Raw genomic sequence first — 27,862 nt, 5'->3', positions numbered from 1 at the left:
GCACCTGCAGACACAGAAGTGACCTCACCAGCACCTTCATGGCTGTGTGCCTCTTACTGCCCTATGGGCTTCTGAGAATCAATAAATCTCATAAAAATGTCTCCAGCCACCAGTCTCCTGGTGACTGGGAGCTGCATCAGCTGACCAGATGCAACTGACCTCCTAATCGCCTACCAAGCCAATGGGCCTGCTAATGATCTTTCACCTTCCCTTACGGAAACGACCTTAGCATGGTCTTGGCTTCCATCCAGTCAGGTGCTCAGGCAGAAATTACACCATAACCATCCCCTGAGCCACTTGCTTGCAGCTGGCCTCTTAGAGGCTGAGGTGCAAGTGATCTCTCAGTCACCATCCGAGCCATGCAACTGTTTCTGGTATGCCCGATACTCAGTTCTAAATACCTCACTATCAGCATCCTGGCCCTGTGCCTCATGGTGGCCTACCAGGTCCTTGGGCAGAAGTGATCTTGCAAACAATTACCTCAGGCATGAGCCAAAGGCTCATCAGAGCAGCTCTCAGCTGCTCAGCTAGAGAGGTCCTAACAATCACCTACCAGACCCACATGTGGTTGCTTCTGGCCTTGCAGTTTCTATGACAGACAGGGTTTATGTTCTTACTTGGGAAGTTGTGTCTGCCTCAGCCTCGGACAGGCTAGCAGCAAGGTCATGGCTGAGGCATGTGTGTGTGAGGTCACTCCTGCCTTAGCAGCTGACAGACCAGCAGTAGCCACATGGCTTGGCTGTTGATGGGAAGGTTACTTGTATCTGATGATGAGCTGAAAGTGGGAGTTTAGTAAGCATTCTGGCTGGGGACCCTGGCAAGAATTGCAGAAACTGCAGGCCTCCAAAAACCTAGTGACACATTGCAAAATATGCTCAGCTGAGATGGACATCTGAACTGCCAGGTCAGAAATGACTCCCTTAGGTAAGAGACGAGTATCTGAAAAGACGGGGACCATAATACTGAAGAGGCTCACAGAGTTATTTGCATAAAACAACTTCAGCTTTGCAAGCCGAACTATGCTCGTAAGGCGTTAAACAGGACAGCTTTGAAAAAGGATGTGCGCTAAGAGCTGCATGGGAAGCCCCAGGACCCACACAGAATGGTCACCAATGGGACGCTGCGGGAGGCACAGGTTGGACACATGGGTCGGACACCCAGGTAGGACTCGATTCATTGTTCATATAGTATTCCTATATTGTTCAAAGAACTAGGGAGCTATTTCTCCCAAGGCGCAGGACTCTGCACTTGCCCTTATTGAAACTCAGGAGGTTTCTCTGCGCTCAACTCTCCAGCCTGGCCAGGTCTCTCTGAATGGCAGCACAGCCCTCAGCTGTATCCACCACTCCTCCCAGCTTGGTATCATCGGTAAACTTGCTGAGAAGGCACTCTTGTCCCTTCATCCAGGTCATTGATGAGCAAGTTGAAAAGAATAGGACCCGGTCCTGAGCCCTGGGGAACGGCACTAGCCACAGGGCTCCAGCTAGACTCTGTGCCACTGATGACAACCCTCTGAGCTCTACCTTTCAGCCAGTTCTCAATCCACCTTGGATTATTCATATGGAATAGAATTCCTTGGCCACCTTTGGTGTTAGTGCGATAGATTCTCTGTGTATCTGGGTGGAAGAGGCAAGGAAGGCGGTGAGCAGAGCAGTGCTTGGGGAGTCTTGTGATCTCTGCTGTGCTGCACAATCCACATCCCACAAATGTTGTTACAGCCAGCCCTCTTAGCAAATGCTACTGTGCTGCCTCCTTTTCCTAGAAGGCTGTGGTGCCCTCTAGGACAAGTGAAAGACCCTTAAAACAAATGCCTGCATCTGCTGAGCGACTTTGTGTCAGTGCCCCAAAGCCTTGGTAGCTTGAACTGAGGAAGTCTCAGAGCTCTTTGTGCTCCTGGCTCTGCGAGGGCTGAAGATATGGCCAGGGCCAGGTTTCCCATAGAACCCAGCCTCCAGTGCTGTGTGAACCCAGCTGTGGAGCTCAGACTTGTGCTACAGAGCCTGTGCAGCCAGGAGAGCTGGCATTTCAGCAGCCCTCCAGGCTGGGGCTGCCTGCTTGCTTGGGCCTCATTTCAAAGCCCCTGCACCCTTTTTCCCTTCACAGGGGCTCCCAGTCCTGGAAAATAAGGAAAGGAACCAAGGTTACTTTGGGCTCAGGAGGCCTTCAGGGCTCCCTGATGTTTCTACATTGTATCTCTAACTTTGTGTTAGTAAACAAAACCCCTGTTCCCCCCCGCCCTAGGTGGAGGTTCTTGAGGGGAGGGAGGTGGAAAGCAGCAACCTCCTCTGCCTAAAGACAGCAGGATGCTGCCCAGTGAAACGAGCTGCATCATGTAAGGAGCCAGCACTGTGGCTGATCTTGTGCTGATCATTTGTACACACCTTGTGAGCCCAGAGTTACTTGGCTACCTTTGGTGTTAGCACAATAGATTCTCTGTGTATTTGGGTGGAGGAGGCAAGGGAAGGTAGTGAGCAATGTGTAGGTTCTCCAGGGCAAAGGCTCATAGCTCAGTCTTGATGGTACTAAAGGAAAGGCATGACCAATTGTTCCCTTTTACGGATTGTGCCCAGGGTGACAGAGTGGATATGTCCCGTGTCCTGGAGAGAGCCTTGCCAGGAGATGAAAGCTCTTTGCAGGGGACTGTTATGTTTGGAGTGGTAACAGCATAATGAAGGGCCATGAGAGTGGCGCAGGTGAGCTTCTCCTCCGTGAAGGTTTGCACTTTTCAGGTCACTTGTGACTAAGTCCCAGAAAGACCAGCAGCAGGCACCTTGATGCCCTTTGCGCTTGCGAGGTGAGTTGTGCCTCTGAACCTGGTAGGCCAACAGCATGCCCCTAGCTTTCGTGCAGATGGTGAGGTCCCTTGTGTCTCAGTGCTTCCTGAATGGGGAGCAGGCCCCTTGCTGCTGCTTGTACTTGTTTAGGGCAATTGTGCCTGAGTCATAGAATTATAGAATCATAGAATCAGTAAGATTGGAAGGGACCTCTGGAGATCATCTAGTCCAACCTCCCTGCTCAGCAGGGTCACCTACAGCATGTTAGACAGGGTTGTATCCAGGCAGGCCTTGAATATCTCCAGAGAAGGAGACTCTACGACCTCTCTGGGCAACCTGTTCCAGTGCTCCGCCACTTGCACAGTGAAGAAATTCTCCCTCACGTTCTGGTGGAACTTCCTGTGCCTCAATTTCTGCCCATTGCCTCTTGTCCTGTCACACGAGACAACTGAAAAGAGTTTGTCCCTGTCACCTTGACACCCTCCCTTCGGGTACTTATACACATGGATAAGATCCCCCCTCAGTCTTCTCTTCCCCAGGCTGAAGAGGCCCAGCTCTCGCAGACGTTCCTCATAGGGCAGATGCTCCAGCCCTCTAATCGTCTTCATAGCCCTATGCTGGACTCTCTTCAGTAGCTCCATGTCTCTCTTATGCTGGGGAGCAGAAGGTCAGCCCCCAGCTTGTACTGGTGCCTAGGGTTATTTCTGCCTAGGTGCAGCACTCTGCACTTGCCCTTGTTGAAGCTCAGAAGGTTCAGGTGCTCATGCAGAAATTACACCATAACCATCCCCTGAGCCATGTGCTTGCAGCTGGCCTCTAAGCGGCTGAGCTGGAAGTGGAGTTTAGGGCAATTGTGCCTGAGTCCCTAACAGGCCAGGCAGATCTATGGCTCCATGGATGCCTGTGACGTCACTTCAGCCTCAGGAGCTGCCAGTCCCTCTTGATGCATATTGCTGATGTTTGTGTTGGAAATGAAATTTGGTCTCAGTGTCTGCTAGGCCATTAGTGGACACAGTGCTCCTTTTTGTACTTGTGAGGTGACTTTTGCTTCAGTACCTGATTAGACAGCATCAAGCACATGGTTCCTTTTGCCCTTGTGCTTAGGGCCTGGTAGTCCAGCAACACGGAAGCACATTCCTTCGATGCAGATTCTGTTGTCCTTTGTATCTGTACTAGGTGATAGTTGGTGGGAATGGTCCGTGTTGTAATTTTTGTATCTATACTACCTGATACTTGGTGAGAATGGCCTAGTATTGTAACTTTGTAGTGCCTAGAACAGTACCACTGTGTTAAGCAGAGTACAAATAAGTAACTAACAAGGTCTTGGAAATCTGTGAGAAAGAACAGCGCTTGGTTACATATAGATTCTGTGGCAGGAAGCCACAGAATAACCATGAGAAGCAGTCAACATGAAGGTCTCCAGTTGAAGAGTAATGAAATAGTGACTCCCAAAGTCAATGTGGCCCCCGAAATAAGTCTGCACGTGTGTGCAGTATCCTAGCCCGGTTACGCAGCCAGGGCGGAGTTGGGCTAGACTCCCTGCACTCGTTGGCCCCATGTGCCGGGACTCCCACCTACCACCAATCATCATAAATGCCGGAATTTTTCCAGAGGAGAGAGAGGCTGCTACACAGCAGAGGGCCACTTTGCCTCCTCGGGGATGCCTGAAAAGATTGTGCCTGCCGACTCTCTCTCTCATCATGCAGATGATCGGGACAAGCATTGGAGTGGTCCTTCTCGAGACTACCGTCGAGTCCGTCTGTTTGTAAGTATCTACTAATAAACTGCTTGCTGCTGAAGAGTGTTTGTGTGTGAGAGAGAGTTTGTGCTGGCTTGCCAAACAGGACATTTGGTCCCCGGGAATCTAACTAGAGCATCATTGTTGCTGAAGAATCTGACAGGCCATCAGCAGACCCATTGCTGCTGTTTCTGGTTCTGAGTTCTGGTTCTGCATGAGTACCTGGCAGAGCCGCAGTGCAGACATTAGTGCTGTTTGTGCTTCTGAGATTTTTGTGCCTCTGTCCATGAGAGGCCAGCAGCACGAGCATGGCTCAATGCAGAGTGTGAGGACACTTTTGTTTAAGTATGTGAGAGGCCTGGGGTAGGCACCTAGCTGCTGCTTTTGCTTGTGAGGTCGCTATTGCCGTGCTGTCCGATATGCCAGCAGGTAGCTTTGATGAAGACTGTGAAGTCACCACTTCCTGAGAACGGGATAGGCAAGCTGCAATTAAATTCCTTTGATACGTATTTGAAACGCTTCTGCATCTGTAAATGACAGACACCAAGGAGACACATTATTACTCTCTGTGGCTGTGAGGTCAGTTCAGCCTCTCTGCCTGACAGGGCCCTGGCAGGCCCATGGCTGCTCTTTGTGCTTGTGAGGCCCCCTCTGCCTCAGGCCCTCGTAGGCCAGTGATAGGCGCATGGCTGCTGTCCGTGGTTGTGAGGTGGCTTGTGCAGCAGGGACCCTGTTAGGGGTCACTGGCAGGCCCCTGGCTGCTGTTTGTAGCTGTGAGGTCACTTCTGCCGCAGTGTGTCTGTTAGGCCAGCGTTGCTCACATGGCTGCTCTTTGTGTTTCTGGGGTCACTTCTTCCTCAGTGCCGGACGGGTCGCTGCTGGGCCCTGGCTGCTGCTTGTGGTTGTGAGGTCACTTGGACCTCCGTGCTGTAGAGGCTCGTGCTAGGTCCACGGCTGCTTGTGAGGTCGCCTCTTCCTGAGTTTGGTTACTTCTGCCTGAGGCCCAAATAGGCCACTGCTAGTAACACGGCTGGTGTTTGTGCTTGTGAGGTCCCTTATGCTGCAGAGTCCGACAGATCAGTGCCTGCCAGTGAGGTCATTTTTGCAGTAGTGTCTGTTGGGTCAGTGCCAGGCCCATGGCTGCTGTTTGTGGTTGTAAGATCATTTCTTGTGGTTGTGTGGATTGTCTCTTTCTAACAGTCCTCGAGGAGAGGTTTGTTCTGTATCTGTAGCTGCAAACCTGTCCCTGTTTGCCCTCCTCATTTCCCTGGGTCATGTCTATTGTTGCTGTGAGTGTCAGAGATGTTGGTGCTGTGGGGTCACAAAGATGACTGAAGGGTTGGAGCATCTCCCATAGGAGGAGACACTGACAAAGCTGGGACCGTTTCTGCTGTAAAGCAGACTGCTGGTGGGGATCCTTTCCAGGTATCTAAATATCTGATGGGAGGGTGTAAGGAAGATGGAGATCATGACTCTGAGTGGTTCTCTGTAGTACCCAGCAAGAAGAAGAGAGGCAATGGGCACAAAATGGCAAATCATGACTTTCCACCTGAGGGCAGAAAAACACTTTTTCACTCTGAGGGTAGGCAAGTGCTGGAAGAGATTCCTCGAGAAGTTGTGCAGTCTTGGCTTGATGAGATACTCCAAACCTGCCTGACCCAGTCCTGGGCAACCTGCTCTAAGCCCCCTAACAGCGTTTAGGGTCGAGGGGGTTTGACCAGGGGATCTCCAGAGGTCCCTGCCAATATCATCTATTTTGTCATTCTGTGAAAACAACAAAACTCACACTCAAAACAACCGTTCAGAGAAAACAATGAAGAAGCCAGAGGGTTGCTAGCAGCAACTAGATTGTCTCGGTTGTTTTCAGTGTTTGTGGATGTGGAAGGGAAAGAAAGAGGGGTTTTAATTCCAGATCTGTTCTTTTCATGCCATGTGCATTAAGAAGAAGAAATCGCTAGTCAGGATATCAGGATGGAGGCATCTGTGATGCCGCTGACAGGAGGTTGAAGGACTACAGCAGAGGGGCCTGGGTGCAGCTACTGCCTCATCTACCTTGTGCAGCTGAATTTGCCCATGTGCTTGTTGCTTGGGCTGCCCTTGTGGGAGCATTTCACTTTCTCTCCTGAGTCAGAGAGCCTGGGAAAAGCAGCTGCTCAGCTGAGGTCTGAGCACCATGTGCTGGTTGTGCTCGCTTGGTCTGGTGCAAGTACTGTAGGTACTGAGGGATTGTTTAGTTTCTTTTGGGGAAACAGTCTCCTGATGTGAAGAAGTAAAGACTAGTGCTAGACCAGGAGTGGGCAGAAGGGGTGTCCATGAGTCTGTTCTGCACTTTCCTTATTCCTGGCATTTCTGTTGATGTGCATCCAGATACAAGACCCCTTGCACTTCCTTTTCCTCACAACAGCCACACTGTCGGCCGTCTTTTTCACACAGACGTGTTGCTTGCTTATGGCCAACTTGCCCACCCAGATCCCTGGGTCCTTCTCTGGAAAGCTGCTCCTCAGCTGGTCAGTCCCCAACGTGTCCTGATGCCTGGGGATTTTTCTTATCTTGTGCAGGACTTGGCATTTCCCATTGCCAAACTTCATGAGGTTCCTCTCTGCCCCTTTCTCCAGCCTGTCAATGGCCCTCTGCATGGTGCCACAACCTGCCTGGTTGTGCAGTAAATGTGGACCAGGCAGCACTCGTGTGAGCCTGTTGTGGGTAATGGGCTGCAGAGGGCTGTGGGCAAGGAAGTGCAAAGGCTGGAGGGGTAAATGCAGATCTGTGGATTTATACAAGTGCTGTGCAGTGCTGGTGTGTCCACATGAGCAGAGCTGCTCAGCCAAGGGCTCCGCGGGCATGAACCCCTTTTTTGTAGTTGTAGGGCCAGAAAGGATTGCTTGTTGGAGTGTATCACAAGGTAACTGCAGGCACCGCTTCTGTGCTCACAGCTCCTGCCCGACCTTTAAAAAGGTTACTTCATTTTGAAGTAGAGTATCCCTTTTCGGGACTTTTTTTTTTCCTTTTGATTTCCTCAGAGCTTAGGTACTAGATTTGTTCCTTGATGATTAACAATCATGGAGAAGTTTTCAATGCCCAGTTAGCTAGTAGAGGCAAGAGAGACAAAATTTGGAGTGGATTTTTTTTGTAGTTGTTTTTTAATTCAGCTATTAATCCTCTGGCGTCCAAACAAGAAAGCAGGTGAAGGTATTCTCTAATTACAATTTGGCTAACTGCATTTTTAAAGCAAAAAAGGTGTTCCTTGGGAAGCACAAACCCATGTGAAACCTGTAACAGCTCCCCATCCCTGTGCAGGGAACAGCCCAGGACAGCATCTCCCATGGCATGGGCTGGGACAGTGGTTGAGTGGTGCCCCCCCCACCACGGGGTGCAGATAGAGCAGAGCCAGGACCAAGGCTGGGCACCATTGAGAAGGGGTTCTGCCCATTTTTGAGGCTAGTCACCTCTGGGAGCCTCTGTCCTGCACCTGAGGGGATGCGCTGGGTCCCCCAGCCCAGATGCAATCCCATCTAACGTGCTGTAGGTGACCTTGCTTGGGCAGGCTGGTTCAACTAGATGATCTCCAGTGGTTCCTTCCAACCTCAACCATTCTGTGATTCTTCCTTTGCCTTTGGTGTGCCAAAATCCTCTTGTCTTTTTCAGCACAGATGCTCCCCACCCTGTCTGCTCCCAGCCTGAGGCTTTGAAGAGTGTTGGGCTGTGCCGGCTGGTTGCGCTGAACTCAAGAATTCATCATTTGTTAAGGAGAAGAATTTCTTGGAGCTTAGCGGTTCTACACCTACGACAGATGCTGGACAACACTGAATACGCCAGAGGTATAGGAAAACTAGAAAGGTTTGTAAAGCTTGAAATGTAATGGAGTTGATAATACAGAGTCAAGGTGGGATAGCTCACATGACTGGAATGCGGTAGTGGATGGCTACGTGCGTTTTAGGAAAGACAGGCCAGGAAGGCGAGGTGGTGAGTTCCTCTTTATGTGAGAGAGCAATTGGAATGCCTCGAGTTCTGCCTAGGAGTGGAGGAGGAGGCAGTCGAGGGCTTATGGGTGAAGATCAAAGGGCAGGCTAGCATGGGGACCCTGTTGTGGGTGTCTAAGACAAGTCACCTGACCAAGAAGAGGAAGTCAATGAGGCCTTCCACAGACTGCTGGAAGTAGCCTCCCAGTCACAGGCCCTGGTTCCCATGGGAGACTTCAACCACCCTGACATCTGCCGGAAGGACAGCACAGCTAGGCACAAACAGTCCAGGAGGCTCCTGCAGTACATTGATGATAACTTCTTGATACAGGTGGTGGAGGAGCCTACGAGGAAGGTTTTCTTGCTGGACCTTGTCTTAAGCAACAAAGAAGGACTGGTTGTAGATATGAAGGTTGGGGGCAGCCTTGGCTTCAGTGACCATGAGGTGGTGGAGTTGAGGATCCTGCAGGAAAGAACTAAGGCAACAAGCAGGACTGCAACCCTGGACTTCAGGAAAGCAGACTTCAGGCTCTTCAGAGACCTAATTGGTGGAGTCTCATGGGTTAAGGCCCTAGAAGGAAGTGGGGTCCAAGAGAGCTGGCTAGTATTCAAGCATCACTTCCTCCAAGCTCAAGTGGGGCATCCCAAGGAGAAAGAAGCCCAGCAGATGGGGCAGGACACCGACATGGATAAGCAAAGAGCTCTTGGCCAAATTCAGACAGAAGAAGAAAGTACACAGAATGTGGAAGCAGGAAGAGACTACTTGGGAGGATTATAGGAATGCTGTCAGAGTATGTAGAGATGTGACGAGGAAGCCTAAGGCCCAGCTGGAATTAAGTCCAGCGAGGGATGTTAAGGACAACAAGAAGGGCTTCCTCCTATACCTCAGCAGCAAGAGGAAGGCTGGGGAAAATGTGGGCCTGCTGCTGAATGGGGCAAAAGCCCTGATAACAAAGGCTGCAGAGAAGGCAGAATTACTGAATTCCTTCTTTGCTTCAGTCTCCACTGCTAATGGCAGCCCTCAAGAATCCCAGAGGCTGTAGACAAGGGAGAAAGTCTGCAGAAAGGAAGACTTTCCCTTGCTTCAGGAGGATCAGATTAGAGATCTTCTGGGCAAGCTTAATGTTTACAAACCCATGGGTCCTAATGGGATACACCGACGAGTACTGAGCTGCAGATGCTCTTGCCAGACCACTCTCCATCATGTTTGAAAGGTCCTGGAGAACAGGAGAGGTGCCTGAGGACTGAAGAAAGCCAATGTCACTCCAGTCTTCAAAAGGGGCAAGAAAGAGGTCCTAGGTAACTACAGGCCAGTCAGCCTCACCTCCATCCCTCAAAAGGTGATAGAACAGTTCATTCTGGATTCCATCTCCAAGCATATGGAGGAAAACAGGGTGGACTGTGAGGTTGATTGAGGATTGAGAACTGGCTGAATGGCAGAGCTCAGAGGGTTGTCGTCCGTTGTGCGGAGTCTAGTTGGAGGCCTGTGGCTAGTGGAGTTACCCAGGGCTCAGGACTTTGTCCCATCCTGCTCAGCTTATTCATCAATGACCTGGTTGAAGGGACAGAGTATCTCCTCAGCACATTTGCTGACGATACCAAGCTGGGAGGAGTGGCTGATACAGCTGAGCGCTGTGCTGCCATTCAGAGAGACCTGGCCAGGCTGGGGAGTGGGGCAGAGAAGAATGTCCTGAGGTTTGACAAGGGCAAGTGTGGAGTGCTGCACCGAGGGAGGAATAACGCAAGGCACCAGTACTAGCTGGGGCCTGACCTGCTAGAAAGCAGCTCTGCAGAGAAGGACCTGGGAGTGCTGGTGGACAACAAGTTAATTATGAGCCCGCAACGTGCCCCTGTGGCCAAGGCAGCCACAGGTATCCTGGGGTGCATTAGGAAGAGGTTAGAACCTCATTAGGGTCTTGGCAGCAGCAGCAATGTTGTCTGTGATGTTCCTTTTCCCGCACTGGCTCTTTCTGCATGCATTCAGATGTGCCCATGTGTAGTAAGAGCACCTGTGGAAGATCTGGTGAGGACTCAGGCAACTGGCAGAGCACGTGAGAGCACCCCCAAAGGGTGCTCTCTACCCACTGACCAATCCACTCAGGGCCGGACATGCATATTGCCCTTTGTCAACGATGTCTAGCTGCTTTGCAGCCAGTTGCCACTCCAGCTGCATACGGTCGAGATGAAGAAACAGCTCTAGTCTGACCAAGTGTGTAACTCTCCTCAATGTGTATAAGGATCTGAAGGGAGAGTATCATGGGAATGGGGCCGGACTCTTGTCGGTAGTGCCATGCGGCAGGACGTGAGGCAACGGGCACAACCTGAAACACAGGCAGTTATGCCTGAATATGAGGAGGGAGTTCTCTACTGTGAGAGTGACAGAGCACTGGAACATGTTGCCCACAGAGGTTGTGGAATCTCCTTCTCTGGAGCTATTCAAAGCGCGCCCCGATGCACCCCTGTCTAACCTGCTGTAGGTGACCCTGCTTGAGCAGGGGGGTTGGACTAGAAGATCTCCAGAGGTCCCTTCCAACCTTACCCATTCTGTGAAAGGGGCCTTTAGGGGACGCGGAGTGACTCCTGGCTGGCCGTCCAAGCTGGGTGTCCAGCAGCTTCCCAGCTGTGACTGCTCTGCGCGGTTCCCGGGGCTCCCCGTGCACTTTGGAGTAGAAGTCATTCATTAAAGTGAGATCCCCGAGCGGCTGCACAACTCTCTGGTGTATCAACCACTTACGAAAGCCCCATAAACAGCACCCACTGCCCTACTGCCCTTACGCACTGAGCCCATCCATTCATTGTAGAATTACCTTTCTTATGCCATACTGAGTATTCCCAGTCCCCTTCTGGGGAAAATATGTGTGGAAAGGGCTCCGGGGAGGATTTTCTCTATCACCTTCTCAGGGATCAAGCTGTGGCTGACAGGCAGACAGGCTGGCAGGTCTGCATCTGCCTTCTTGCCATGGTTGCGGGTAGGAGTGATGTCTGCTTTCTTCCAGAGCTCAGGAACCTCCCCCAGTTTTATATACGCTTTTCAGGGAGTACTTCATACCAATTTTCCTTCCGGTTACAATTTCATTATTCGCTCTGTGCTTGCACTTTCACCTTCCTGTTAATTAGCATATGAAGTGGAGAAGAGGCAGTGACATCATTATCATGGCATTTCCACCTCATTATTCATTTAGGGGTGTCTAGGACAACATGTTAATAAGCCTTCATGAACCAACAGTCACTTGTGGGTTATTCCTCTGTTTTTGAATTGCCTACCTCTCACATTCTTTGGAGTGCTGTGGTTTCAGCAAGGTCATTCCGCTGCAGCTGGTTATCCCTTGCAATGCTGTTTTTCTCTCCGCCTTGGCCTTGAGTCGTGTTAACTATTTGCAGGGGTTTCCTCTCAGCATTGCTCCAGCATCGCCATGACAACAGCCAGCTCCCTCAGCATGCAGACTGATGCCTGTCCAACTGGTCTACAAGTCGCTGAGGCCTAGTATGAGCTGGGGTACTGCCTCCCTCCTCCCTGGGACCTTTCTGCAGACCACAGCTGACTGCTAAAACTCATCGCGGGTTGAAAGGGTCAGCAGGTACACCTGGAACGGGTGAGCGAGTTCGATGGACTGCTCCCAAGATGGCTGGGGATCAGAAGTGCTTGCTCGGTGAGGCAAGGGGGCTTGTTCAGCCTGGAGAAGAGCTTTCAAGAGTACCTCAGGGCCTGGGAAACCTACTCTGCCATCATAGCTGACCCTGCTGGGAGCCAGAGGTTGGCTAGAGGCTGCCGAAGGTCCTGCCTTGCCTCAGCGAGCCTGTGATTCCTTTCACTCCAGCTCTTCTCTTGCTAATATTAGGGAAAGCACTGAGGTTCCGTGGGACCATGGAAGTACATCAGACACAAGCACGATCTGCCCTGGGTCCTGTTTTGCTTCACCTCTTAGTCTCTTTCTCGCTCTTTTTCCCCGTCTAAGTTCTTCCCTCTTGCCATCCACATAGCCTTGCCTCCAAACAGCCCGTCTCTGTTTGCCCTTTCCCCACAGGGAAAGGTTTTGCTTGTCTTGAACCCTCCTCTGGTGTTTTTGAGATGCCTTTGAGATGGTAATTCCTACCTTGGCCAGCAATGCCATTACACTAGCACCGCCTGCTAGTAGTGGTGCTGTGCTGCAGGTAGTTCTGCCCGCTGTTATCTTGTCAGAGGCACCACAAAGCGTGGGTGAGCCGTCTGCGCACACACATGAACAGCTGACACCAAGGAGCTTCCGTCAGGCGGAATCCTGAGAAGCCCGGGGATTCGGCCAATGGCACCTTCATGAGGTTTTACAAGCAGAAGGGGCAAGTCCTGGTCCCCTCGGCTAGGGCTGTTGTGTGTGCCACCAGGGCCGACCAGGAGACACCGGGGCCTTGCCGTTCTCTCGCCCCACTGGGCAGCCTGCAAGGTGTTGTGTCCTTGCCCTGCACTCGCCATTGCACGCCCCCACCCTCACACTGCCCCCAGGAAGAGCCCTGAGCAACATGCAACGGAAAGGATCTCCCTTCCCAGGGGCTGGGTGTCCGTGCCTGGCCATTTTGCTTGATGAAACACAGGAAGGGGTTACGTGGTGTCAGAGCCACCTGCACATTTCCTCTGCCTGCCTGTGATTGGGGATCACAATGTTCTGCTCTCATCAGCCCCCCTTGTTGCTAATGGTCTTCAGGGGGATCCATTCACGCTCTGCAAACCTTTGGGCTGGGCTTCTGACTTTGACTTCTTGACCATTTGGTTCAATCTGCTCTCAGAAGCTGAGTCCATGCACTCAGCACCAGAACCCCATGGGGCTCATTAAAATGCAGAAAGCCCTGATGAACCACCGCTCTCCCTATAATTTTCTTCAAGGCTTGTACGGCTAATTGCAGAGGTTTGGGGAGTGTAGCTGAAAGACAGTCTTCCTTAATACGCCCGTCTTTCAGCTTCTAGTGCGCTTTCTTCCTCTTCTTCTGCTTCTGCAGCTTCTGCTGCTGCTGCTTCTTTTTCAGCTTGTAGAATAAGGGAGAGCAACATTCTCCAACTGGTATGGATCCAGGGTGTCTCCTCATGAAGTCAGGACATGCCAAAAAGCACTGTCCTGGAGATGAGACACTGTATGTGTTGTCCCAAATCTGGGTTCTGTTACCCGGTGTGCAAGCAACGAATAGACACACAGGGTCGAGATGTTTGTTTATTTCATTTCTGCGCAGAGATGGGTGCTGGGTGATAAATCCACAACGCTGGCACACCTTCTCCCCCTCTCATTCTTGATTTATACACGCTTTTCAGGGAGTACTTTATACAAATCTTTCTATTGGTTACAGTTTCATTACATCAGGTAATCGCTCTGCACTTTCACTTTCACATTCCTGTTAATTAGCATGGGAAGCAAAGAAGAGGTGGTAACATCATTATCTTGTCATTTCCATCTCATTATTCATTTAGGGGTGTCTAGTTTAATATGTTAATAAGCCTTAATGAACCTAAGGTGACTTCTGGGTTACTCTGATGTTTTTGTCTTACCTCCCCCTCGCATTCTTCAAAGCACTGTGGTTTCATCAAGGTTATTTAGCCAGAGCTCGTTATCCTTTGCAGTACTGTTTTTCTTTCTGCCTTGTCCTTGAGTCCTGTTAACTATTTGCAAGGTTTTTTCACAGGATTTCTCCAACATTAGTGCTGACTTGCCAAAGCGGACACCCGGCCACCAGGAACCTAAGTGGCAGAGCGGCAGGGGCGCGGGCGGCTTCTAGCCCTGCTCGTGCTGCAGGCACTGAGACTGCATTGCTGGGTCACAGTGCTGCGACATGGGGACCCCTGGGCCACGCTGCAGCCTCCCTGCTTAACGTCTGCCGGCCCAGCATTGGCACAAGGCCCCGGGGCTGCCAGCCCTGCTGCAGCCCCTGTTCCCAGCACCACAGGGCAGCTGCGCCTCCCACTGCGGGCCGTGCCTGGGCCATGGCCCAGGACGCCTGCCGGCCCCTTGCTCTGTGTCCACACGCCCCACGCTGCCCCAGGCTTGTCCCAGGTCACTGCAGAAAGGGCAAGAGTCCGCTCCCATGCTGCCATTGGGAAGTGGCATCCCTCTGCTATGGCACCCCCTCCCTAGGCCAGGGCCTATTGCTGAAGGGGCCAAACTTCTCAAGAGCACCCTCAGAGGTGTCCCGCCCAGAGCATCCCTTGGTCTCCAGCAGGACCTTGAAGATGGGCCAGCCTTTTGGTGCCTGTTCCATCCTAGCAGAGGACTCTCCTCCCCAGGGCCAGGACACATCCTTGGGGCCCGCACCCGAGACTCGCTTCCTCTGCTAGACACCAAGCCAGCATCTCACAGCTCTTCTTGGTGCCACCAGCACTGGGCACGCAGTGCCCTGCCTTCTGCCCTGGGAGGATGAACACACACCGCTGAACTTCCTGGCAAATGGGATCCTGCCCAGTGTGCAGTGCTGCACAGATCACTTGTCCCTGCACATGCCCAGCTCTCTGTGGCCCAACATGTCCATGTCGCCAGGGGTGCAGTCATGGTTGCAGTTGAACACAGCACTGCAAACTGTTAGCCCCTGCAGGGTCATGGGGGACATGATGAGAACAGGACATGCACCTGCTAGTCCTACGCTGTGGTTGCAGAGGGGACGGGGCACCCCATGTGCTTCCCCATCTCTGCATCGGTGCCAGCCCTTGCAAGCTGCCTGGGGTAAGCAGCTGTTAAGTGTGCCTGCGGTGGCCCTACTCTAGCATGGCTTTCCTTGGTGTGTCCTCCGGAGTAGACAGTCAACCCTCTTCTCCATTTCCTTGCATGGGAACTGAGCCAGGGGCAGCTGTGCTCACTAGGATTCCCCAGGTCTCTGTATCACCCAGCAAGCTCCGCTCAGTCTCCACACATCTCCCCTCCTGTGATCCCTCACTCAGCAGCCCCCAAAAGTGCCCAAGCCAAGGGATGCAGGCAGATCCCTGCCACAAACTGGTAGCGGCAGAGGAGAGTGACAGGCACCAACATCACGTCCATGTGCGTGCAGCTCCGTGCTGACTCTGTCCTGGGGTCCCTGCTGGCAGCTCCAGATATCTCCATGCATCTCTGTAACACACCATCCTCTCCATTCCTCTTTCCGGGCCCACCTCACCTCAGGGCAGGTCTCTATCATCTGGGCAGGGCTGACCTCCACCCACGCAAGGATGCGGAAGGTGCTCCCGCCCTACGAAGCAACCAGCAGAGATCATGCTGTTTGTAGGAAGGCAGAGCTATGCTTAGACACAGGGTCACACAAGCATATGCACATGGAGATGAGACCACATGTATTCTCCTGCAGAGTTCCATGCAGGTGTGCACACATGCATTTGCACATGCACGCACACAGAGGGCACACACAGACGCGCACACACACACACACACACACACACACTGGGACAGTGCACACAGGTTCACACCTGTGCTCATACCACCACGTACACATGCCTATTCATACAGGGACATGCAAGCAGTTTGCACTGCTGTGGAAAGCACCCCCTGGCAGCACTTTGCTGAATCTGGAGCTGGTTCTGCAGGCAGCACACAGGGCAGAGCTGCTGTCCCATGTACCCAACAGGCTCGAGTCAACCTTTGCTCTTTGGAAACAGCCCAATACTGACAAGAATGGCAGTGGCAGGGAAACACTCCAGCACTGTGTCCTCACACCAGGGTCACCACTATCCCCAAATCACCTGCCTCCTGAAAGCTCCGATCCGCGTCAGTGCAACAGCAAGAAGCATTTTGCCTTCAAAGTCATTTCTCCACGGGTTCTTGCTGCTTTTAATCACAGATTGCTGAAAGCCTGAGGAGGTTTGCAGGCATCTAGTCCACCCCTCTGCTCTAGGCAGGGCTAACTCCACGCAAAGCAGGCTGCTCAGGACCTTGTCCAGCTATGTCTTGAACCTCTCCAAGGACACAGGGCTCCCGCCTCTCTGCTGCCTCTCCCAGGGCTGCACCACTCTCAGGCACAAGAATAGTTTCCTTTCTACCAGTCCTAATTCCCCCAGGGGCACTTCAGGCCAGCTGCCTCTTGTGCCTTCACTGAGCACCTCTAAGAAGAGTCTGCCTCCATAGCCTCCTCCGGGTGCTGGATCACTGTCTTAGATGCCCCTTCATTATCCTTTCCCGAGACAGGACAAATGCAGCTCCTTCAGCCTTTTCTCCTACGTTGTGTTCTCCAGCCCTGACCATCTTCATGGGCTCTGCTGCACTTGCTCCAGCTTACTGGCAGCTCTCATGGTCCCTGCACAGGGCACTGCATTCCAGATGTGGCCTCACTGTTGCCACCTAGGGGGGATTCATCTGGCTCAACATCTCTGTGAGAAGACTTCTGGGAATAGTGGAAGGCTCCGAGACTCTCTGTCCGAGAGAGGCCATCAGCCAGGTCTGACACACTGGCCAGGTGATGCTGGGTGGCGGCTGCAAGCCATGTCCACACTGGCAATGCTCGAGGACAGCCCAAGCTCTTCCACAGACCAGCTTGGTAATTTCTAAAGCACTTTGCCAAAACCACTGCAAACTCATCCTCTCTCTCATGCCACCCACTGAAAAAGCTAAGATCCTTCCCCAGGGCACCAGGCCATCTCCACTCTGGCCACGCAACAGGCCTGGGGCAGCTGCCACATCTGAAAGTGCCCCACCAAAGTCACGCGGTTGCCTTGAAAGACGAAAGGCTGAGAGAGTGCCTCTCCTCCGCGACAGAGCCCAGCATCAAAGGCACATTCCTCTTCCCACTTCTCACTTGCAGAGTCTGGCAAGGTTCAATCTGTTTCCCGCAAGCTTTGGGGCAATACAAAGCTGATCTGCCCTCTGCTACAAATAGCTGCAGCTGGCAATAATAGCCCTGGCAAATAGTGAGGTGAATGTCAGAGCCTCCCCTGACCTGATCTGAGAGTGCCCTCTCCTGCCCTGAACATCCAAAACCACAGAGGCCTGACGCTGCTTGTCAAGGCAGGCAGACCTTAGCGCGCCTGCCTGGCTAAGGCCACAGGGCCCTGCCCGGTGCTACGTGCCAAGCTCCGCTGAGCCTGCCGCACAGCACTGCAAAGGTGACCTAACATGCAGTCCCAATGTGGTTGGGACGCAGCTATGGTTGCCTCATCGGGAGCCAAGGACTGTGCTGGGCCTGGAGGAGGGAACACAGGAGTCCCCGTGCAGGCAGCGCAAACCACCACACAGGACAGCTTCCTTTGCTGGGTCCATCTGGGTGAAGGAGCAGTTGGGAAGCCCTTGCAGAAAGTCTGCTGCTCATCTACTGCTCCAAGAGGCCACCCAAAGCAAGCAAGACAAGAGAAGAGAATGGAGAAAGGAGGGTCGGAGCCTCACCTCGGCCGGGGCTGGGGGGGGAGCAGACGCGGGGGAGGGGGTAGTGGGCTCTGTACACCCCAACATCCCACACCTTGCTTGGTGACTGTGTCACACCCTTGACTTTGGTGCTGACAGAGCTCTCTGGCTTTGTCTCCCATTCCTGGTAGCCCTTCTGAAGGATGAACACAGATGTATAGGGAAAGGACAGGAAAAGGAGCTCTCAGTGATCTCCTCACCTCTGGGATCCAGAGTGCTGCATCCGTACTACGTGATAGTTGGTGAGAATGGTCCTGTTGCAACTTTTGTATCCGTACTACATGATACTTGGTGGGAATGGTCCGCGCTGTAACTTTTGGGTGTCTAGAACACTACCGCTCTGTTAAGCAGGATACAAATAAGTAACTAAGAAGGTCTTGGAAATCTGTGAGAAAGAACAGCGGTTGGTTACATATAGATTCGGTCGCTCCCAGCCACAGAATAACCATGAGAAGCAGTCAACATGAAGGTCTCAAGTTGAAGAGTAATGAAATAGTGACCCCCAGAGTCAATGAGGCCCCCGAAATAAGTCTGCATACATGCGCAGTGTCATAGCCCGGTTATGCAACCGGGGCAGAGTTGGGCTAAACTCCCTGCACTTGCTGGGCCCACGTGCTGGGACTTCCGCCTACCGTGAATAACCATAAGTACCAGAATTTTTCCAAAGGAGAGGGAGGCTGCTTCACAACAGAGGGCCACGTTGCCTCCTCGGGGACACCCGAAAGGATTGTGCCTGCCAGCTCTCTCTCTCTCATCATGCAGACAATCGGGACAAGCATTGGAGTGGTCCTTCTCAAGATTTCCATTGGGTCGGTCTCTTTGTAAGTATTTACTAATAAACTGCTAGCTGCTGAAGAGTGCGTGTGTGTGTGTGTGTGTGTGTGTGTTAGTGCTGGCTTGCCAAAGCGGACACTTGGCCCCCCGGAACCTGAGTGGAACAAGTGCTCCCTAGCACCATCTGTGGGCACCAGCACATGGGGCTAGGAGACACAGGGCTCTGCTGCCATGTGAGGTATTTGAGGGCAGCAGGCAGGATGGGAAGGGCTCTGCTGGGCTACTTTGTTCACCAGGCATGTATCATCCATCTCCTGCAGCTCTGGAAGTCCCTGGGATCTGGCACTGCAATGCTCCAGCTGCGCCTCCTCTTTCCTATCCCTCTGCTCCACTTCCAATCACACTTCCAGGAGATCATGGTATGGGGCAATATGTGGGCAAGGAGGTAATCTCAGAGCCACCAAAGGCAGGCAGAGTGGACAGACAACTAAGAGAGAGCTGCCACACTCGCCTTGCCCTGTACAGCAACACATGCCCACGGTCTCTGCTGTATCTCGCCCGGCCTGCAGGCATGGCCCCTCCGTTACCTGGTCCCAAGCAGCTTCTGGAGAGCATAGGCTCCAGCACAGCTGCTTTGTGGCACAGGAGAGGGTGGAGGTGGTGGGCGGGGAGTCGTGCCAGGGCAAGCACCAATACCTTGCTCTCTCTGGCTGCCAGCAGAACCTGCTAATCTGGGCTTTGCACAGCTCAGGAAAGGTGAAAGCATCCCAAAGGCAGGGATGGGATGAGGCCAGCGTCAGGTCCTCAGTGCCACAGGGGAGCCGCAGCAGCCACCTCAAACAGCCCTTGCCATGCTGATCTGCACAGGCAAGCAGAGCGCCCCAGCAGGGCAGTCTCAGGAGAGCCAGCCTCCCTGGCCTGAGGTTTGCACCTCACGGCTACCTTGCCCACGCAGAGCAGGCCTTCGTGGTTGGCAGAAAGCACAGGCAGAGCTCTGCCACACACTTCCTTCAGCAGCCAAGCATTACCCATCTCATGCAGATGTAGAAATCCCTGGGATCCAGCACTGCCACGCTGCAGCCGTGCTATCCACAGGTGTGCATGCCAGGAGAAGCTCTGCAAGCTGCTCAGGCAGGACTGGCTGGCTTGGGCACAAAGCAATGAATAAACAGCCAGAAAGCACAGAGAGATGAACTTGTGCCAGATGGGCCGAAAGGCACAAGTTATCACAGGGTTTTTCACTGGCTATTACAGGGGAGCTGCTCGCAGGAGGCCGGACGTGGTGGCAGGATGCACACATACCGGGGAGGAAATGGTGAGGGCAAAATCTCCAGCACAGCTGCAGTACACAGGCATAAGGGTCTCCTTCACACCATGACACTTCTTGCACACCTAGAGGCAAAGGGGTTTTAGCTGGGATAGCAGACAAGGCTGAGCAGCTCAGTCCTTTGACAGGGCTCTCTGGGGACACACCACTGACACCAGGTCAATGGGTCAAGCCTCAGCCAGCCAGCAAAAGGCTGCAGCTATGCACAGAGAAGTGGAGAGCGCTCAAGCCAAACTCTCCTCATCATATTCCCCCTGCATCACATCAGTCAGAGAGGTAAGGTTGGGCTGCTCTGGTTCCAAGGAGCAGAGAGCAGCTTCAGCCCTCCTGCTGCAGCCTGCCACATCAAGGGCAGGCTCCTGCAGCACGGCAGCCCAGCACTCACCAGGTCCTGCAGCAGCAAGGCCATTAGCTTCTTCTGCAGCGCTTCCACCAGTGCCATTTCAATGGAATCCGAGTCATACTGGGCCTGGCAGTTGGAGCATACCCAACTGGGCAGCACTGACCCATCCGAGGGGCAGAGAGAAGGGAGATGAACACAAGTGTGACTCTTCCCAAGAGAAAGCATGGTGCAGCCTCAGCCCTCGCAGCCTAACAAGAGCATTCTGAGAGCCCCGAGTGCCAGGAAGCCATAACCAATTTTGGGAGGGGATAAAGCATCAGCCAAAGCACCAGCACATCTCAAACTGTCACAGGCAGCTAGGAAAGGGGATGAGCAGAAAATAACCCTGAAGGGAGGTTTATCACTGTAATGGAACCTTAAAAGCAAAAGGGTTGAGAGAGAGAGAAAGACGGACAACATGTGCGTTCACGACAGGCCAAGAGCACAACCATGCTAGGGCCTCTGGTGTCCCCAAGAGGGACTTCATGCATGCAGCCATGGCAAAAGGGATTTCCTGGGAAAGGAAGGCTGTACCTGCGAGAGGGCAGGGTCCTTGCACAGGTCCAAGTCCCTGCAAAAATTGCACTTCCTGCGGATGACTTCAGGGAGCACATAGGAACGGCAAGGGACCCGAAACTGGGCTTCTTCTGAGAACTCACCTACCTCAATGAGGCGCAGCAGGTCCCAGCGCAGTTTGTTTACTTGGTTAGTTATTCTGGCATCCAGGGACAACACCTACAGGAGAAAGTGTTAGGTAAGGCCACCAGCAGAGAAGACGGTCCTCACAGGGACTCACTCTGATGCGAGTGCTAGCTGGGCAAAACAAACTGATTGCAGAATTGCAACAGTTTTTCTTTTTAAAAAAGAAAAAAAGAAAAAAAAACACGGCCCACCCCACTAACCTTGTAGACGTATTTGATGAACTCTAGAGCTGGGTTGTTGAGTGGCAAGTAGGAGCCAGGTAGCACTGGGAACATGTCTGAGGGCTCAGTGGCATTATGGGAACCAGCCATCTTCTTCTGGATCTTCTGAGTGGTGGTGAAGAAGCTCTGCGTGAGCTCGTTGGCCACGTAATCCTGTGAGAAAGTGATCATGCCTGCAGAGGAGGAGCAGAGAGAGCTCTTGAGCCATATGGAAGCATACGGGGACAGCAAGGTGGGCAGCTCTCTTCCTGCTGCAGGACTGGCCCAGCAGTGCTGCTCACAGCTCTCCCATGCCTAACTGTGGCTAACCATACTCACCAGGCATAGCTCCCATCTCTCCCAATGCCTCCTGGGACACCTGGCTCATGGTCCTCCCATTGATGGGAGCGCTCCCAGGGGCATTGCACCGCAGCTCCTCCTTCATGCTGTGGTACACAGCCACAATGTAGGCTGCAGAGACACACAAGAAAAGCTCCAGATGTAGTCCATGATGGGAGAGTGGCACAAGCACTACTGTGCTTGTCGACTCTCCTGGGGCACCAATGACTAATCAGGAACTAGTGACCTTCTTCCCCTCTCTGAGAGAGTTCACACTGGTGCTGAAACCACCCAAACAATGATAATTACAGACACAGAGGTGGTCCCTTCTGTACCACATCCAGCACAGTGCAGTCTTTGACTGTAAGGGGTTTTTTGGATCAACATCAGAACCTCCTCAGTAGCACAGAGAGCTTCAAGAAGCTGTGGGGAATGCTGTGCATATGGCTTGGGCAGCAGAAGGGTGGGGATAGCTCTAGTCACCAGAGGTAACATTCAAAGTAGGACCAGGTGAGCAGCAGACTGCACTCACCCAACACAAGCATGAGGAAGCAGTTCTGACAGGAGGCAGCCTGGGGGAGAAACTGCACAATGTTCCAACTATTCTCTAGCAAGTCCTCCACATTTGCTTCTCCATCCTCCTCCTCCTCTTCCTTTTTCTCCTCTTCTTCCTCACTGTCCTCATCCAATACTTGACTCTTGCTAGTGTCCTGCTGGAATGGAGCACAAGCCATCCACAGGCTTTCGGTTGGTGATGTCATAGCAATACCCTATATCCAAACCAATAGCTTCATGCTCAACTCAACCCACAGCACCCCTGTCTCTGCAGGACTGAGCACTTCCCATCTCTTACCTCCCCACAGTGGACGCTAGGACGCACTCTTCCTTTGATACCTTCGTAATTTGCTGGATCTATGCAGAGCAGAAATCCCCAGCAGTGGCAGAAGGAAATAGGCAGAGAGTGGAAGATCTCCTTTGAGTGGATGCTGGAGGGAAGAGACTGCAGTCACACACAGTGTTGGCATCTTCCCTAGTTAATAACCTTCTCCATGGGAGGCAATGAGGAGCAGGGGATGTTTGCAAGAGAGCAGTTCACTTCTCACATCCAACCATGCTTCAGCGAATGGACTCAGTACAAAAGGCTGCAGAGCAGTCATTAGCAGAACTAAGGGCTGCAGAGGAATCATACCCAAGCTTCAACTGCCTCTTGTGTCAAGACGCCTGTCTTAGCAGCCCACACATCATAGCTGGGATGCTGAGAGCTGCCAGAGTATAAGAGACTGGGCAGAGCGCAACTGCTCACATTCTCCTAAAGGTCTCTTTAGATTGAATCATACAGATATTTTTGGAATATTGCCCCATGCAGCACAGTTAAGGGACAGATCCCTACTCTGGGCATGATGGCACAAGAACCAGGTGACCTTGTCCCCTTTCTTCCAAAGCTAACTTTGCAAGAAATGCAGTGCTGAGGACCAAGAAGAGGCAAGAATCAGCATCCTCCTTCCACACTTTGAGCCATGTCTTAGCTCAGCCTCCAGAAGATTTTCTCCAGGCCTGGCTTGCTGAGCGTACCCCTTGGCAGCCAAGTGTGCCCCACCTGTTGATGATGTACTCCATGTAGCTGACGGCATCCTCAATTCGCCGTTTCTTGGTGCACAAGATGATCTGGTTGAAGTTGGCATAAACCACTGAAGAACCAAGACGCTTGAACTCAGCCACTAACGGTCAAGCAGAACACAGGAGCTGGAGGCAGTAGGCTGGAGGAACTGCTGCTGTTTAGCTGCCATTAAACAGGGAACAGCAAACCACAGCACAACATACAATTCAGGAAGGATGTGCTGCTCCAGCACAGCCAGTAGTCAAATGCCTAGGTCTCGCCATCTAAGGGAGCTCCAACCACAGGATGGGAAGGCACTCCAACAAAAGTTGGACAAACTATGCATCTGGAAGTTACTGGGCCTTTCCAGAGGTTGTGCCACAGGTGCTCAAAAAGACCCAGCTATGGGTGCCAATAGAGTTCCACCTATGGCTATGTCCATCTGCTCCACGCACAGGGCATGGCAAGCTCCATTTTCACTTACTGTAGGAAAAGCTTCTTCATCATGTTGTGCAGAGGGCGATGCAAAGCTGGGTTATAAAGCAGTGAGGAAGGAGAGCAGAGCCAGCGGTAAAAACGAATCACCTGGTTGTCTGCATAGATGTTGGGATACTGTGTGATCTCCTTCACCCAGCTCACCACCATGCTCTTCAGAATCCTGCCACGGAGCAGAGATGAGCATCACACCAGGCACATGAGCCCTTCCTCCTTTCACACACTGACATGTTTTCAGATAATGCTAGAGCAAGTGGCAACTCTGCCAAAGCAGAGATGCATTAGCTCTCAGCACATAAGCCACAGGGCAAACATGTGCCTCTATGACCTTGTGGAGATGAAAAGAGAAACAGGAAAGGGCAAACTCTTCAAAAGCATCTCCTCACATATGCTGGCTGAGCCACTAGGGAGAGCTGATCCTCAAGCCTAAAAGGGAGGATGTCAACAGACAAAGCTGGGCTTCGCCTCCTTCCCTCTGCCAAGCCAGCTGCCTATTGTGCTTCAAGGCACCCCACAAACCACATGCTAGTAAGAATCTGGAGAGGCTAAAGCCAGCCAGTCAGCTGGGAAGGAGAGGCAGGACCCTGAGGGCATCAGGCAGGATGGAACAGATACTCCATCTCATGCTGACCCTTACAGACATACCTGAAAGGGTTGGAGCACAGGGCAGTCTCATCATAGCTGGCTGGAATGTTGGCACCTTGGTTCCCTGTCACCATGTCTTCTAGAGATGCCTGCTGAATCACATCAAAACTGATACTCACGCTGGGACCTTCTTCCATGTCATTGATGTGATCGGATTGTAACACTGCGTTTACAGCCAGGCTCTGAATATCCAGCTCCAGACACACTGTGACCAAACACAGCCTGTCAACGGGCAAGCAGGGCAGACAATCAGCAAGGACACAATCCCCTCTCCAAGTATGATGAATGCACCCACTTGCCAGGACTTTCCACAAGTTGCAAGAGCTCTTTACAGGTCTTGCTGCATCTACCGAGTGCAACATCAAGATATTCGTATCAGGAAATGGTGAAAGCCTGTATGGTACTGCAGCAGCATGGGAAACTGTGCTGCTCTCCAGGCTGCCACACACCTTGTATTACAGGCCCTAAAGGACACTTTTGGCACATGGCCAGACCTCTCCCCTCTATGGCCGTGATGCTATGTACGGATGGCCCCATTCACTGCACAGCTAAAAAGCATAGCACCTTCCAACAAAACTTGGATCTACTTCCCCTCCAGGGGCCACCAGCTTTTTCTGGAAACTGCAGCAGAGGTGCTCAGAACAACTATCAGTCAGCTTGTTTTGCATCACAGAAAGATTCATCCTAGGGACCACCAGAAGTGATCTTCTGAATGCTGCTATGAGAGGCCACAAACTAGAAAATAATCTGTACTTAAATGCCTACATGCATTTTTCTATTGCATACAGGACTCCCTATCCCCAGGAGATGCCAGTTGCATATATCCTGTCCAGATCATCATTGCTCAACTTCTGAAGCTGTCAGCAACTGCAGAACTGCTCAGATACTCTTCTGCCACTGCAGCCATCCTTCTCCTGAGCTCATGGAAGAGCACTTGGCTCGGCTCCCACTCAGTGCTATCCTACCTGTGGAGTAGCAGCCAGGGTTGTTTATCTCCACTGAGGCTCTCTCGTCAAACTCCGTAACTAAACAGTTGTCATCAGCCTCTTTACCCCCCAGCTCTGGGCGGGCCGTGGGTGAGAGCCACGCCAAATGGTTGTGGCGACAGAGGTGGTGGGAGAAAAACAGGTCAGAACCAAAGGTAGACATGTCATCAGGGAGATTCCCAATGGGGATGCGGTAATATCTGAGGAAAGGAAAGAGGTATAGTCATCGGGGTAAACACATCAATAGAAGAACTGTGCCAGCATCATAGTTGCTTGTCCCAACAAGCGCAAGAGCACAGAAGGTGACAGCATCTGGCCTCATCTTGGCCTCAGGCTCCTGCAGTCTCCCTTTCCCACCCAACCAGGAACAAAGTAACCTCCCTAGGGGAATGTGGCCATGGCAGCAGGTGGGCCCAGGATCTCTCACCAGGACTGGGACAGTTCCAGATACTGGGACACCTGCTGGCTTTCCTCTGCCATAGGGACCTGCTTCCGTTTATTTGTGACTGGAACCAATGGCTGAAGGGGCTTAGCAGCCCCCAAATCCTCTATGTCTCCAGTCTGGCAACTGGGTGTTCCCCCCTGGTGCTGGTTAGCTAGGACCTGAGAGAAATGACAGCAGGAAGATTTGGGGGCTGAGGCCACACTATCAGCAAGAGATGCCCATCAGCACAGCCAACTCCTTTCTCTCACTCTTATTACCTGTCTCTTGCCTTCAGAAGTGAAGAACTCATTAATTTTCTTTTGTTTGTACACATCATTCTTCTCTAGGAGTTTCTTGTGCAGCCAGTCGGGATGCTGGACCCATGGGACAGGATTCTTTACCTGAGGAATATTGTCAAATCACACATAAGCAGTCCCCAGAGCCAATGCCCTCTGCCTTTCCTCCCATCACCACAGACCTGCAGCCCTCCTGTCCTTTCCCACCTCCATACCTGCTGCAGTGCTGCAGCAAGAGTGATGATTTTCTGGATGGTGCTGCCTAGTCTCTCAATATAGTAGTCCCAGTCCAGAATCTGGGCAAGACGCACAATAGTAGACAGTGAAGTAGATGGAGTAGAAAGGTGCTGCTCTGAGCTCTGCTGGGTGATGCAGGGACCAGCATTTCTCCTTGCTTGCAGCACTCTCCACAGCACTTCACTTTGTGACAACAAGTAACTGCTGCCCACATAGTGCCTCCCGAGGGAGGAGCTGCAGCCTAGTGCAGGAGAATCAAAGGCTGTGCTGCTCCAGAGGGGGTTTCAACTCACCGCCCGCATGCTGAAGTCCTGCAGTGAGGGGCTCTCCAGTCATTTCCGGAGGTAGTGCTTCCGTACACTGGGCTCTGCTTGGAAGACGGCAAGTGGGATGGCCCTGGAGAAAATAGGGAAGCACCAACCAGCAGCAAGGTCACTGGCAGCACAGCACCCCATCTTCCCAGCCTACACACACCTCTCTGGGCTTCTCCTCTCACCCCCCTGCTATGCCAACAAACAGCAGGCAATTGCACAGCATTACTCACCATTACAGTCTCTTTTATGGTCTAAACCAGTACACCAGCAATCACTTGGTCATGCCACATCAATTCACCCTGCCATTCCCTTCACATCCTCCCAAAAGTCCTGGCCCCTCAAGACAGGTTTACTTCTCTGTGACTGGAGACCCTTCTGCTTTCTTAGCAATGATAAACCGGCAGCTTAGCCCTGCATCCTTCACCATCTTGGCTCCCAAGAATTCTGCCAGACGCTTGGAAGTGCTGATGCAAGTGGATTTCTGCTCCCCGGAGTCTTCTAGCCTGTGAGACATGGAACGGTTCTCTGAGATCAGCTCAAACAGCTCTCAATCAGGCATGTTGGCAGCCTGAAAAAGGGAACAAGGAAAAAAACCTCACTATCAGGAACCTAATGATCAAACCTAGTTGCTATCATATACATGGAACATTTAAACTGATTGATATGGCTCTCTTTATGAGGAGTTTGTGAATAATCTCTGCTCCAGTTGCGAACATGACCTATGGAATATAGAGATCACGGACATGAGATCTGCATCAGAACTCATGCTGTGAATGCAATGCTTTGAAATGATGTTGTATGGCAAACTCTTAGTGGGCCCAGCTCTGTAGTGCCAGATGCAAAATACAAAGGGGAAGTGCTCCCAATAAACTCCCAAGCAGAGCAGTTGCTCCAGCTTTTCATCTCTCCTGCTCCCCAGTTTGAGGCTCTGTTTTCTGGCATTGTCTCTGCTCCTGCTGGTTATTTTAAAGCTAATCTCTTCTGGGCTCCTCAGAAAACATTCTGCAGACAAATGGCTCTGCCATCCTCTGTCTCAGTGAGTGGCTCCAGAGAAAGTCCTTGGTGGAAGAGGACCACCAGGCTACCTCTGTGAAAGAGGTGACTGGAGGACAACACTTACCCACAATTAAGTGGTAACAGCTGAAAGAAGTGCTGTAATAACAGGTCTGGTGCTAAAAGACCCAAAAGAGCAGCCCTAGAGAATCAAAGAGGCAGAAATTACAGGCAAACAGCCATCAGAGGCACAATGGACCAACCATTCTCTTCAGACAAAGCCCATACTCCCTACAGTGTTAGGGTAGCTTTGACATCTCTTCTCTGGCCCCAGCCTGGGAAGACAAA

The 27,862-nt window shown here is 52.2% G+C and overlaps 1 pseudogene; it reads right to left on the bottom strand.

The window, feature by feature from the left end:
* Positions 1-12,016: 12,016 nt before the first annotated feature.
* Positions 12,017-27,862, bottom strand: part of LOC134143748 (DNA polymerase epsilon catalytic subunit A-like) — a 30,782-nt pseudogene continuing 14,936 nt past the window's right edge.

This window comes from Rhea pennata, chromosome 8 (assembly GCF_028389875.1).
Source record: "Rhea pennata isolate bPtePen1 chromosome 8, bPtePen1.pri, whole genome shotgun sequence".
Classification (NCBI taxonomy): domain Eukaryota; kingdom Metazoa; phylum Chordata; class Aves; order Rheiformes; family Rheidae; genus Rhea; species Rhea pennata.
Note: the sequence above shows the minus strand (reverse complement) of the source record. Positions and strands in the feature narration are given on the sequence as shown.